This window comes from Vidua chalybeata, chromosome 3 (assembly GCF_026979565.1).
Source record: "Vidua chalybeata isolate OUT-0048 chromosome 3, bVidCha1 merged haplotype, whole genome shotgun sequence".
NCBI lineage: Eukaryota > Metazoa > Chordata > Aves > Passeriformes > Viduidae > Vidua > Vidua chalybeata.
This window is the reverse complement of record NC_071532.1, coordinates 109433607-109446506: the sequence shown is the minus strand read 5'-3', so window position 1 is coordinate 109446506 and position 12900 is coordinate 109433607.

The following is a 12900-nucleotide window of genomic DNA, read 5'->3' as shown; positions in this document are numbered from 1 at the left end:
ATCAGTAAGGTCATCCCAGCCAGCGTGTGTTCTGGATCCTAAATGCCTCTTCTGGGTTGGTATGCAGCACCTTGAACATGCTGATGCTTGTTCAATCCTTATCAATATCTCCATCTCAAACAGTGCTGTTCTTTAAGGAGAAGTCTTTCATTGGATTTATTTAGTCTAAAATGGGCTAAATATTTATGCAGAGACACAACAACTGTCTTTGAAGAGGTAAAAGGATTGCTGCAAAGGACAGAAATTAACTGTTCTTTATATAGCAGGTGGTTGGAACCAGATCTTTAACGTCCATTCCAACTCAAACCATTCCATGATTCTATGATATTTTCTGAGGAGTGGAAAATTAAGAGACTTAAAGCCAAGCCAGGGAGATTCATGAGAGGTCTCAGATAAAATATGCTGACTGCAGACCTGAAACAGATTGTCCTGAGGGGTTGTTGAAGCTTAACAAGTTTTTAAGAACAAGTCAGATAAGCATCTAACAGGAATCACTTAACTGTAGCTGATCCTGTTTAGGGGCAAGAGAATGATCTAAGCAAGGTGCTGAAATTTCCTCCTACCTTGATTTCTCTGAAATTACATATTTTAAGAAGAAAGACTTTCTCCACTAGAAAGGAATCACTGACAGGCTGATAAAAGTGATTCTTAGTGCTGTTGGCAAGTAGGTCTAACCTTCCCACACCCCAGGATTTAATATGACCTTTTAGTTGAAGAAGGATTTGATGGGAGGTTAATGGTGTTTTGGCTAAGGTTTCCAAAAGGATAAAGGTGTTTAGGAAACAGTAAACTCTCTAATAGAATGTTGAATCCACTGAAGAAAGCAATTCTGAGTCAGGATTTAAATTATGTTCAAATTATTTTCAAATATTGGGGGGGGGAATAACATCAGAAAGTTAAGATAATGTTTCAAAACGTGTCATTCAAGTAGTTAAGGCAGTCAGTTTTGATTTGGTCTTAAAATAGCTTTAAAATAAGTACAACAAATAGCTCTCCAGCATGCTCAGCCTCCTCTTTGGCTAACCTGGACCTGGCAGCCCTCTCTTAGAAGGCTGAGGTGAACTGGGACAACTTCTTTCCTGAAACACCCATGAGAAATCCCTGTGTGATGTTTACAGATCCCTCTCTTCAGGAGGACAAAGGACAGCCACGCTCTGTTAGCATGGCCCGCGATACGCGGGGTTATCCCAGCTGTGTGCCCAGACCAGCATCCATGCGGATGCAGACACACGTGTTCCTTCAGCTGATGCCCCAGTTGCCTCCAGGGAGGTGGGAAAGGAAGGTGGAGACTGCTGTCCCGGTGTCAGCTCTCTCTACAAGCAGAAGCTGCAACCTTGTGCTCCCTCATCCCTCCCTCTGTGGTGGCAGCAGATTTTCCAGGCTGGCCAAAGTGGGATGTGGAGTCTGGGGTTTGCTGTTTCCAGCAGCCTGCTGGCCTAGGCAAATACAGCGTATTCCTGTCAGTAAGAAATAAAACCAAACAGGTATGATGCTTCTAGTTTGAGGGAATAGTAGAGGTGGTGGGAATAATTGTCCCTATTCTTTATGTGTAGATAATCTGTAAATCTAAATTGGGGTTTTTACATCTCTATGTGGTGTCACTTTGAATTATTTGAGACAGATTTTTGACAAGGGGATGCGGTGACAGGAGGAATGTCTTCAAACTGGCATACAACGGGTTTAGATCGGATATTAGGAAAAAATTCTTCCCTGAATAGGTGGGGAGGCCTTGGCACAGAGAAGCTGTGGCTGCCCCATCCCTGGAAGTGTTCAAGGCCAGGTTGAATGGATCTTGGAGCAATCTGATCTAGTTGAACATGTCCCTGTTCATGGCAGGGGGGGTTGCAGATGGTCTTTAAGGTCCCTTTTGATCCAGTTCATTCTTGCCTCTCTGATCTGATGTCAACCAGTCCAGCAGCTCAAGTACCATGAATACCATATAAATTTTCAGTAACTCTTGTGCTTCCGGTGACTGAAGTGATGCTTATATACTGTGAGAGAGGAAGAACCAAGGGCTCTTGAACAGAAGCAGTAAGAATGTCCAGCTCTGCTGCTTCCTTTAAACTGAAAATCATCCCAGTGGTCTCTGTGACTGAAATGAAGAACGACATTCCAGCCCATGTTAACAAAATGCAGCGGATGCACTTGGAATAAATTTGTAAGCACTGTAAATTTTCTCTGCATGATCTCCAAAGAGAGAAAGCTGCATTAGTCCAGCCAAGATGTGAGGCAGTCACAGCAAAGTGATCTGACATCCTCCTCAGAGAGGCAGAAAAGCAGCCTGATTGCATTCCCAGGATGGAGAAACTGAGCTGATCTGGGTTCTAAAAATATTCAGGACACTCTGATCATACAGAAATGTTTTTTCACTGGCATAGACATATTAAAAAAAAAAAAATACAGGGCAAGAAAGAGACAGGAATAACCAGTGGAAACAACACCAAAAGATCTTATCATATGGCTCTTTTTTCTGCCAGTAGTAACACCCATTAATGAAGCATTAAATATTTGTCTGAATTAAGCAAGCTTAAGTCATTGTGTACTGGCCACAAATTATACCAACACAGATCCAAGTCTGATAATTCAGATCCACTTTCACAACATTAAGGACCAGTTTGGATCTCCACTTTGGTTTCACATATGAAAGTTTCTTGTCAGGAGACATTGTGTTTGCATGTTCAGATGACCTTGATTGTCTGTTACGTAAAAATCTGACACTTCTTCTTTACAAAGATTGTTCCTAAAAAATCCCCATTGTACATAAAGACATTTAAGTAAAATATTTTTCTATTATTGTATTTAGATATACAAGATGATTTTTTTTTTGTTGGTTGTTCAAGATTTCTTTGCGTGGGAGAATAAACAGAAATGAGGGAGAGGAGAGAAATGGAGAAAACACTGAAAGGCTTCAGATTGCTTTCATCCAACATTTGAAATTTTCAGATAGCTCAGGAAAATAATTCAAAATTATGTCAATGTACAGATATTACAAAAATCATTAAATGGATGCTTTTAAATCAATTCTACTTGTAGGATTAAAATCTGAGTGCCTTGGGGGACACTGTATGAGCAGTGTTTGTGGACTGGCTGGAAATATGAAACAAGCAGACATGTCCTGAGCTGAATCCATTCCTATAAGATTTCCAGCCTAGGGCAGCATTTCTTGAAGGATATACATATATCTGCTTAACTATACATATGATGCTCCATCCCGCTGAAGCCAACAGGAGCATTCACTCTTCATAAGTTAAGCATTTACATAAATCTCTGGGATAATGCAGTTTAATCAAAGACTCAAGTGCTTGGATAAATCTTAGGTTATTCAAAGTAAACTTCAAAGCTTTTTATGTTCACTTAGCACCAATTATTACTCAAACAAATCAAATGGACTGTATTATATGAGAGGTTTTAAATTCATAACTGTAACAGCACAGTGGTTTTTTTCTATTCATCTGCATCTTTTTTACCTCGCTGAGAAAGGATCCCTTATTAAAGCTGGTTAAAAAAATAAAAAGCCAGAAAATGCCTGGAACAAAGTAACTGTAACTGTAAAATGTCCTTAAAGGCCAATTAGAAATTGCAATACTGGGAGTTTTATTACAACTAACTCCTCCTTAATTATCAATCAATGGATTCTGTTGGAAAAAAAATTCTCAAATTCACAGCTGGGAAAATGATGCTAATTATTTTCTGTTAATTAAGGCTGTGCTGGGATTCAGACTTGCCATCCTTCAAATACAGGATTGACATATCAATGCTAACATAATGCTTAGGGTCTTTTCTGAAGGCTTTATTTCTAATGATAATAAATTGGTGTCATGTTATTTTAAGTGTCTTAAGCTATCTTGCTGCTACCCAACCTTGATATATACTGAAAAGTGTATATCTATCTTGGTATTCATACCAAGTTCTGATCTGGAAGTTGAATATTCATAATTTTACACTGTAGCTGTTCTATTGTGAGGGTGAAGGAGCATTAAATCACTTGGAGCTAAAAGGAATAAGGCAAAAAGATTGAATGGTGGCAGGATTCTCTAAATAGCAAAATTTGAGAGAATTGAACACTTGAGTAAAATTTTGATCACTTTATATTCAGTTACACAGTTCCTGTTGACCGTCACAGACCAGAATCTCTAGTCCAACCCCTGGTCTTCCTCCATTGTGGGAGTTCTCTAAATTACAGGCTGTTGATATAGTCTTCTTATTTTTTTTGTGGAAAAAACAGCCAAACTTAATTTTCTTTAGAAATCTCTTGCTTGCTTCATGTTTGATCCTCATGATCTACTGCATATCTTATAGCCAAGACTGATGAAAATCAGAAATATGAGAGTGGAAACAGATAAATAGAGGGGGAAAACCATTAAAAATTAATATTCTGCCAGACTTGGTGTGGTATATATAAGAAATAAAGCTCATGAACTCAAACACGACCTTAGGCATGCTTGGCCTAAGATTCAGACAAGTTTTGAAGATCTGTTTCCAGTTTGAGGCAAAATGGGCAGGAGAGTGGTGCTTTGTTTTGGGTTTTGCTTAACAGCTCTCAAAAAACACACTCCTCTACCAGATTCTTGGAAACCATAATATTCAGCATTTTAAGACTTCTGGGAAGGTCGTAGAGGTGCTGTAAGTGACAGATCAGGACAGTCTGGTCTACTTGTGGGTTTTCCACCCTCATGGCTACACAGGTGAGAACTGTTTGCTGTGGGATTTAGACTGTGAAGCCTGAGCCTGTTTAAGAGATGCCATAAAATTATTTGATCGCTCTGCTGCAATTGGCCAATTCAGATAAACCAAGGGACCAGGTGAGTGGTCACCCACTGAACCTCAGCATGTACAAGTCTGAAGTGTGGCTTATACCTGCCTTCCTAACAAGCAGAGAGAAACAGGAAAATACCTCCACAAAGTAACTTCTTCTCACTGGAAAATAACATCTAAAGTCAAAGGTATTTCTCAAAGGTCATGGTGTGCTACCTTTCCCCAGTGACCAAAAATTGATTCTGTCTCACTCCAACTTGGATGCTCACTTTTAAGGTGTCCTTAATTAGCTGTTCCAATATTCCCAGTCTGTATGTCTACTGAAACTCATAACTTCTTTAAAGTCCAGTACTGGAGAGAAAGCAGCATCCAACCAATACAGAAGTTTGGTCTTGATGATCTTGGAGGTCTTTTCCAACCCTAATGATTCTATGCTTCTATGTTTGCCATTTCAGCTATTTTTCAGACCTGGAACATTAATCTTTTACTTTGTGTACAAAGAGGCTGTTGAGGGTATTTCTGGTGGGTGAAGGTTGACAAGGGTGTTAAAGGTTTTTTTGAATCTAAACTCTACTAAAATCTCCTCCAAGCTCTTTCTGAAAAAGTCTACTCAATGACCTAACTAGTCTTATTTGGTCCTGTTCTCCTACAGGTATGAACTTCCATTTCAGAGTCGTATTTGTGTAACATAAATGCACAAATGCAAGTCAAAAAATACATAAAGGTGAGTTAGGACAATAGATTTAACTCAACTTTTACCATATCTTGAAAAAACACACTGAATGAAATCTGGAGTGTGCATCTTTACATCTACCTGATCCTTATCTACCCCTAAATAAAAAATATTTTACCTATGCTTACTGATTACAAAGCTTTCTCTCATCTCTTGTAATTCATTTGTGCCTTCCAGCAGTCATGAGTCATGGGTCTTTTACACTTGTCAAGTACACCTAATCCCTACCCTTCATGGCACAGAAATCCTAAAGATGGCTGAACACGTAATTGCCTTGAAGTGTAAAATATTTCCCACATTATTTATTATAGCATTGCCTGCTAGCACCTCGATAGTTAAGGTTGTGTCAGCATTTTTATTATAAGCCCCTATTTTCAGCTGTAAAAATGTGCTTCAGGCTGGGACCAGCAATGCAAGTGATTTTATTTTTTTACTGTTTTTTAAAATAAAATTACCTTGGACGTTTTTAAGTTATTCCATCTGTAGTCAACAACACACCCACTCATGTCTATTTACAACTGCACATGCAACCGAATAAGGAAGATCTAGCATGGTATAAGTGTATAAATTTAGATGTTGTCAAAATAACCCCCATTACTGTTCACTTATGTTTTCATCTCTTGCTCATGCGAAGATCTTTGTGGGAGCAATTTTAGTCATAGCACAAGCTGTATTTTGAGTTAATGCGGTGTCCTTTATCCAGTGATTTCTATATATGACAATAATAAAATGTTTATTTGTTTTTACATCTTATATTTAATTTCTGTGTAAATCGAACTGTCTTCAAGAATAATTTCAGCAAAAGTATTTTCTCTCTGTTCTTGGACTACACCCAGGTGTTAGTCCACTAAGTCCCTGTAATTTAGTCCAGTGTAAAAGATTCTTTCATGCCTGTCTTTCACATAGATCCAAGACTAGGATGGAAACACCTTTTGAGGTCTTGTTGCTGAGCACTCATCTGTCTCTGAGCTTACACCACACTGCTCTTTTCCACACCAAGGTTGCACTGAATGAGTAGAGTTAACATCAACTTTGTCAATTTACATCTCTCTCACAAATTGATTTACTGAATCTAGTAGAAACTCTCACTTAGAGGAACTGCATACAAATAACTTATTATGTAGCCTCTGTATAGGATGGATCCTGGATTATGTAATCAAGGTTCTATGAAATTTGGAGTTCTGTTTTGTCTTTATTGCTATTATTGTTAGTGCTAGCAATCCCTTTGAACACAGGATATTTTATCATTCTATGATTCTAATATGACTAAACTTTTAAAAAATAAAAATATTTCCTTTGTCTCTTGAGTTTAGGTCTTTTAACTACTTATGTTCTACTTGTTTTTCTCAATATTTAAAAAATAAACAAACAAAATAAAGAGATTAAATTTGTGTCCATTGTTGTTAGTGTTTAACAAGGTGTTTCTAGAACAAATGTTAAACTTAGTCCTCTTGTCATCCAACTGAACACGTGCCTTCATTCTGAAAACTGGAAGGGGAAGTTTTCTCGTTACTTCATCCATAATTAAAGTGGTGCTCTAACCCTCAAAACATACAACTCCAGCTTAAAGTTTTTGAATGTAGTTATACTTTACAGTCTTAGTGTACTTCACCAGTCTTTCCCCAGCTATTTAGGAACTGCTACCACTTCTAAGTCAGATAAAAATCAAAAATATGTGTTTTTTTGTTGGAGTTTTTTGGGGATGTTTTCTGGTTCATTGGTTGGATTTTTTTGATGGTGTATTTGTTGTTGGGGTTTTTTTTGTTTGTGCTGTTGCTGTTGTTGTGGAGAGGGCTTTTTTGAACCATTCTGGACTGATCTTTGAATCAAATCATTATTAAAGACATAAAAGTTCATGGAAGCTCTCCAGAACATGTGGATTTGCATGATCTTGATTTGAAACCTGGTGGGACTACGCTTTTAATTTAATTTCATTGTGAAGTTTTAGGTTTGTTCAGCCCTTGGACTCCCCATTCTGTGCAAGAATGCACTCTGAAAAAAATGGTTTCCTAATTCCCAGTCTAGAATAGATGGGTTTCATGCAGAATTTCCAAGAGCATTCTCAGCTTAAAATGGGTTGTCTCAAACTATTATCAAGTTGCAACTTGAACCGTTGTTAGTATGTCCTAAATAGAGCAGATCTAAAAGAAAGAGACACAATTTTCAGCTGTGCTAAAACTCTTCAAAAGATACATAAAGGAAAAATAAATCAATGGCAGAATTCTGTAGTAAAGTTATTCTTATACATCTGTTGATGATTTATGAATATGTTTATGAAAGACCATTGAGATTACATGCATTCTACTGCATGACTTCTATATGATATTATGTTATTCATAAAGTTTTCAATCCCCTTGTTAAATCCACTTAGGAGTTTAACTCCTATTATTCTCAGGAAGAGGTGTTTCCAAAGCTTAAACTTTAGATTATTAGAAATATTCCTCTAAAGAGATAAGTGGAATTTTTCTGGTCAAATGAAGATATGATGGTCTTCATATGAAGCCTAAATTCACCTGGATCTCTCTTATTATTCAGTTAAAATAAATAGTTGTCTTTAAGTTTGATTCATTTATCTTTAGTATTTTATTTTAGAATGGAATAGGACCTAGATATACCTGTCAAATTATATTGATTATATGTGAATCCAAGGGCAATGTAACCATGTGCATTAAGAGATATTTACATTAAACAACGTTTTTCTGGATGTTATATATATCTATATATGTATAGTGTCCAAACCTTGCAAATCCTTATATCAGTGGTTTTGTCCTCACAGACAGAAGAGAATCCAGCTTATACACAGAAATTTCATGGGGTTTTTTTGTTTATGCTATTTCTTAATTTCTACCATGGTGTCACATAGGATTTTAAGGGAAAGGACTCAGTTTACATAGAGATTGAGGCTGCACAAATGTAATACAGGAAAAAATGCAATCTGGTCCTTATCCACACTAGCAAAAATAAAATAAAATGGGTGAACATGGTCATTAAAACAGTTTTAAAGAACACCTGAGACAAAATTGTTATTGCTTATTGATCACCAAAAATGATGCAGCCTTCATCCACCAAGGACTCTCCATGGACATCAATTCATGCCTGTGTTGCTCCAAACTTCTCTCCTCCCAGATTCAAGAAATAATTCATGTATGATTCATGACATGTGATTCAAAGCTTTCCTTGTTTTGAGAAGGAGAAAAATTTTCCATATTTATTAAGGCTGATATGGGAAAGGGAGCAGAATTTATCTCAGACTCATGTTAGAGTATTTTGGATTGGGAATTATCTTTTCTTGGTTTAGGTGTCTAACATTCAATCATTTTAGTATCATCTACTAAAGGTAAGGGTGTCCTGAGAAACAGACAGACAAATCTGAAAGGAGATTCATCCCACCTGATTTAGACAGAAAACAAAAGAATTACCTCAGCTAATACATCCATTGAACTTGTAGCCATTGAGTTTGAGTTTATAATCTAAAAGATGACTGGTTCAAAAGCAATGCCCTTAGAAGAAATTTATTTTAACACAAAATAAAACCACAGCATAAGAGCAAAATAAGAAAAGAAAGCCTTAAAAGCAGTAAAGATTTCTACCTGTCTGTTGTATCTAATTCCCTACAGAACATGATTTTATCCCAACCCCAAATGCTTTAGCATTTCCCATGCATCAGTGAGAGTTTATATTTTAGACTAAAGAGGATCAGAGACAGTCCTGAGATAGAAGGGACCCCCAAAGCTCCTCTAGGCTAGATTCAGGGTGTTTGCTCTCATCTTCCCAGGCTTTGCGTTTTTTGACAAAACTGGGACAATTCACTCAGATTCTAGAGTTGGGGCACACAGTTCTCACCTTGTTATGGAAGCTACCTCAAAACTCATAGTCCTTACCTTACAGACAACTCCTGTGATTGTTAAATTCTTCTTAATTTAACTCCACCGTTCAGCTGAATAACTGAACAAGCAATTTCACTTGAGACACACAGGTCTCCAGCTCCAAACACTATCTTGTGCAGTTTTATTTTGTTTTCTGAAGATTTCTTTGATATAGAAGGTGATATTTTATAGGATGACCTATAACCCTGTCCAGTCTGTAATAGTTTAATATCTTTTCCTTGCCTTATCTGTTGTGTCTGTAGGAACTCTGTGTCTGAAAGATAAAATGAAAAAATTCTTTGTGGAAATAATTATTAAAAGCACCCCTGTTCCCAAGTCTCTTTTCCATTGCACAGCCTCATGAGAGAAATAGTTAAAATTATGGGATTACTTACCTATTTCTTTTCGCTAACTAAAGAAGAGAATATTACACAGCCTACTACTGTGTAATATTTTGGTTGTGAGGCTGAGCCATGATGAAAATCAGACTTTGCATCTTTTATTAGCTATTTTGGATAGATGAGAAAGGGAAGAAAACATACACACCTTACAGTTACCATTTCTCTTTGAGTGTCAAATTTGCTGCCATTGCTTTCATTGGAGTGTCAGACTAGTTTTCCCATTTCATTGAAGGAAGTTCCTTTAATACATAGAGCTTTTTTAAAATACATAAAGTATTTTACCCACCAGTTTGAATGTCAAGTGTGTTCCAAAGCTATGCTTATTACTTTTTCTTTTCAAAGCATTGTTGCCTTGATCTGAGTGATGTAACAACTGGCATTTGAAGGGGGAGACTCAATGAATCAATCAGTAGAGCACAGACCTGAAATCACAACTCTTCCATGACTTCCTTGGCACAGTGCTCTGTAACATTACATGAGATATAAAGAATGGATTGTATTTTGAGACTGTAGCAGGTCATTCCACATCTGCCACACCACACCTTCTGTGGTTATTTTTTCTCCCTTTTGACCTAGTACACTTGTGAATTTTACTGTATAAATTTTGACTTTACCAAAGAGAGAATAATTAAAGCTGATCATGAGGGATTTCTCCTTACATGGCCTTTTACATGTTAGCAAATAGGTGAAAGTTCTGTGAAATCATGCTGGTGACATTTTATCATTATAATTTCCTTCTGATCACATCAACAACATATCAAAACTCATTGTTGCAACATCTAAAAACTTCTATGTGATAGGATAGAGGGATTTAAGAAAAGAGAAATAATAATATTCATTATCATCTGTTTCTAATAACTACATGGGAAAAAAAGGTCTTCCCAAGTTTGACGCCTCAAAAGAAAATTAAATTAACAATTGTTGCCATATCAGTATTTTCAAAAACTTTGGGGATGGTGAGGAAAAAAATCCCCCTCTGCTTTTTTGCTTTTTTTTTTTCCTACAAAAGAAATAAAATCTCAATATTCTTGAGACTTCTAGGTTTGGTTTAGAATTCCAGACTCTCCGGGGAAAGAATGATAGAAACTCATGTTCAGTGACCGATCTCAAAGTAGCAGACAGATTTGTACTTCTCTGTGGATGTGAGTGTCTTCAACAGGGCTGGAAAAAGATGTTGCTGATACACACAGGAAACTATTATATTAGGAAAAAAAAATAATTATGAAATTAAAGCTGCAAAAGGATGGTCTAAATTATGGAATGGAATGTGTTATGTGTGATTAATTTTCTTTTGCAATTTGTAGCTCTGTGGTAACAGGATCTAATCCAAAGCCTCTTGCATTCAACTGGGCTCTTTCTAGTAACTCCAATTTTCAGACATACCATTTGGCACCAAAGGTTGTGTAAGCCCTACTTTGAAAAGCGGTTTTTTTATGAACCTGCTTTATTATTTTTTTCTTTTTTTTTTTTTTTTTTTTTTTTTTTGACAAACACAGCAATCAGAATTCAGAATGTGGACTCAGAACTCCCTCTGCACCTGAACTTCAGGGAGCTGAAATCTGGTGCTGGAGTCCTGACTTTGTTAACAAACAACAGGAATTTTGCTACTGGCTTGAATTAAATCAAGATTTTACTCTAGAAGACTGAGACCTAGGACTTATTTCTTGGATCAAACAAGAACACTAGCCCTAAACATTTATCTTTGATGAGGAAGTGCAGTTTCAAGTCAGTTTGGGCTTTGAAATCTACAGTTAGGACTTATTTCAAAGATGAATTCACATGATGCAGCACACTTTGTAATCTGGGAATTTCATGCTTTAAAAAAAAGAAAAAAAATAGCTGGGAGCAGAATTAGTATGTACAGCATAATAATAGTCCAGTTCAATTGCTATTTAGTTTGGAATGGTTGCTTTGAGAGCTTGTTGGAAAAGGGGAAAAAATGCGATGAGAAGAAATATTGACTGTTCAAACTTTGCATGCCAATAAAGAAATTATAGAGAGAGTATTGTTAGGCTTGACTCTGTAATTACAATGAAGCACAAAGATGATCAAATGCAAGGCCATTTACAGTTAATCATTTTGACATTGCTTGATTTTTCCTATGAACCATAGAATAGAGGAATCAAACAACATTATACCACAAGAGTCTAAACCTTAGGTGGTGCAAATCAACTTAACTCCTTCATTTTAAACAATCGAGCCCCTTTGCCTCAGCTGGTGGCTTGGCCTCACATATCTTTGTTACAGTTTGAATCAGCTTTACTGAAGGGGAAAATATAAGTTTGATGTCAACATGATCTAGCAAAGAACTTGCTATGCAACGGAATCTATTTATAACTGTCTGGATTAATTCTTACAGATTACACGAACAATGTAAAAACTGTTTTTCACATCAGAAATGGTTTCATTATTTAGAATATTTATATTTTTTGAACATGAAAAGCAAAACAACATTTGTGCTGGGAAGTAAATTACATTGCAATCACACTTAGAGGCTCCTGGTGAGACCAGCATTCCATGGTGGTAAACATATAACTGGAATTGATCTCACACAGTTATTACCATCTAGAAGTACATGACCTAGTCTGCTTTTTTCACCAGCTAAGCTCCATCAATAAACTTCTTATCTCAGTTAAAATGGAAGAAGTTGGTCTGTAGATATGTTTTTCAAATAAAGGTAGTTTGAGAGCAGCTTATATGAAACACGTTTAGGAGTCCAGCTCTAGCTGAAATGAGTCCCATATTCACCTTATCAACTCAGAAAATACCAGCTAAAACATATTGAAAAGGGGGAATGGGGCTAAAAGCTGGCATACAGCTGCACAGAGATAGTAAGATCCCTTTGTAGAGGATCCTTTAGTTCCCATGTCCATTTTTACTTAAAAAATACTTGTGGTCTTATGATAAATTACTCCAAAAAGATCTTATCTTTCTTAACAGTGAGGACAGAAGTCGAACTGCAAAACTACTCTGTTTATCTTCTAGGGTTCAAGTTTCAGATTTGATATTAAACTTCTAAGCTGGTGTGTGGTGACATAAGCAGCTAATATAGCAAATGATGAATAACCATGTACATGAATGAACAAACATGACTGTCTGAGAATTTCTAACATGGAAAGAACTGCTCCCCCAAAATTTCTCTTTA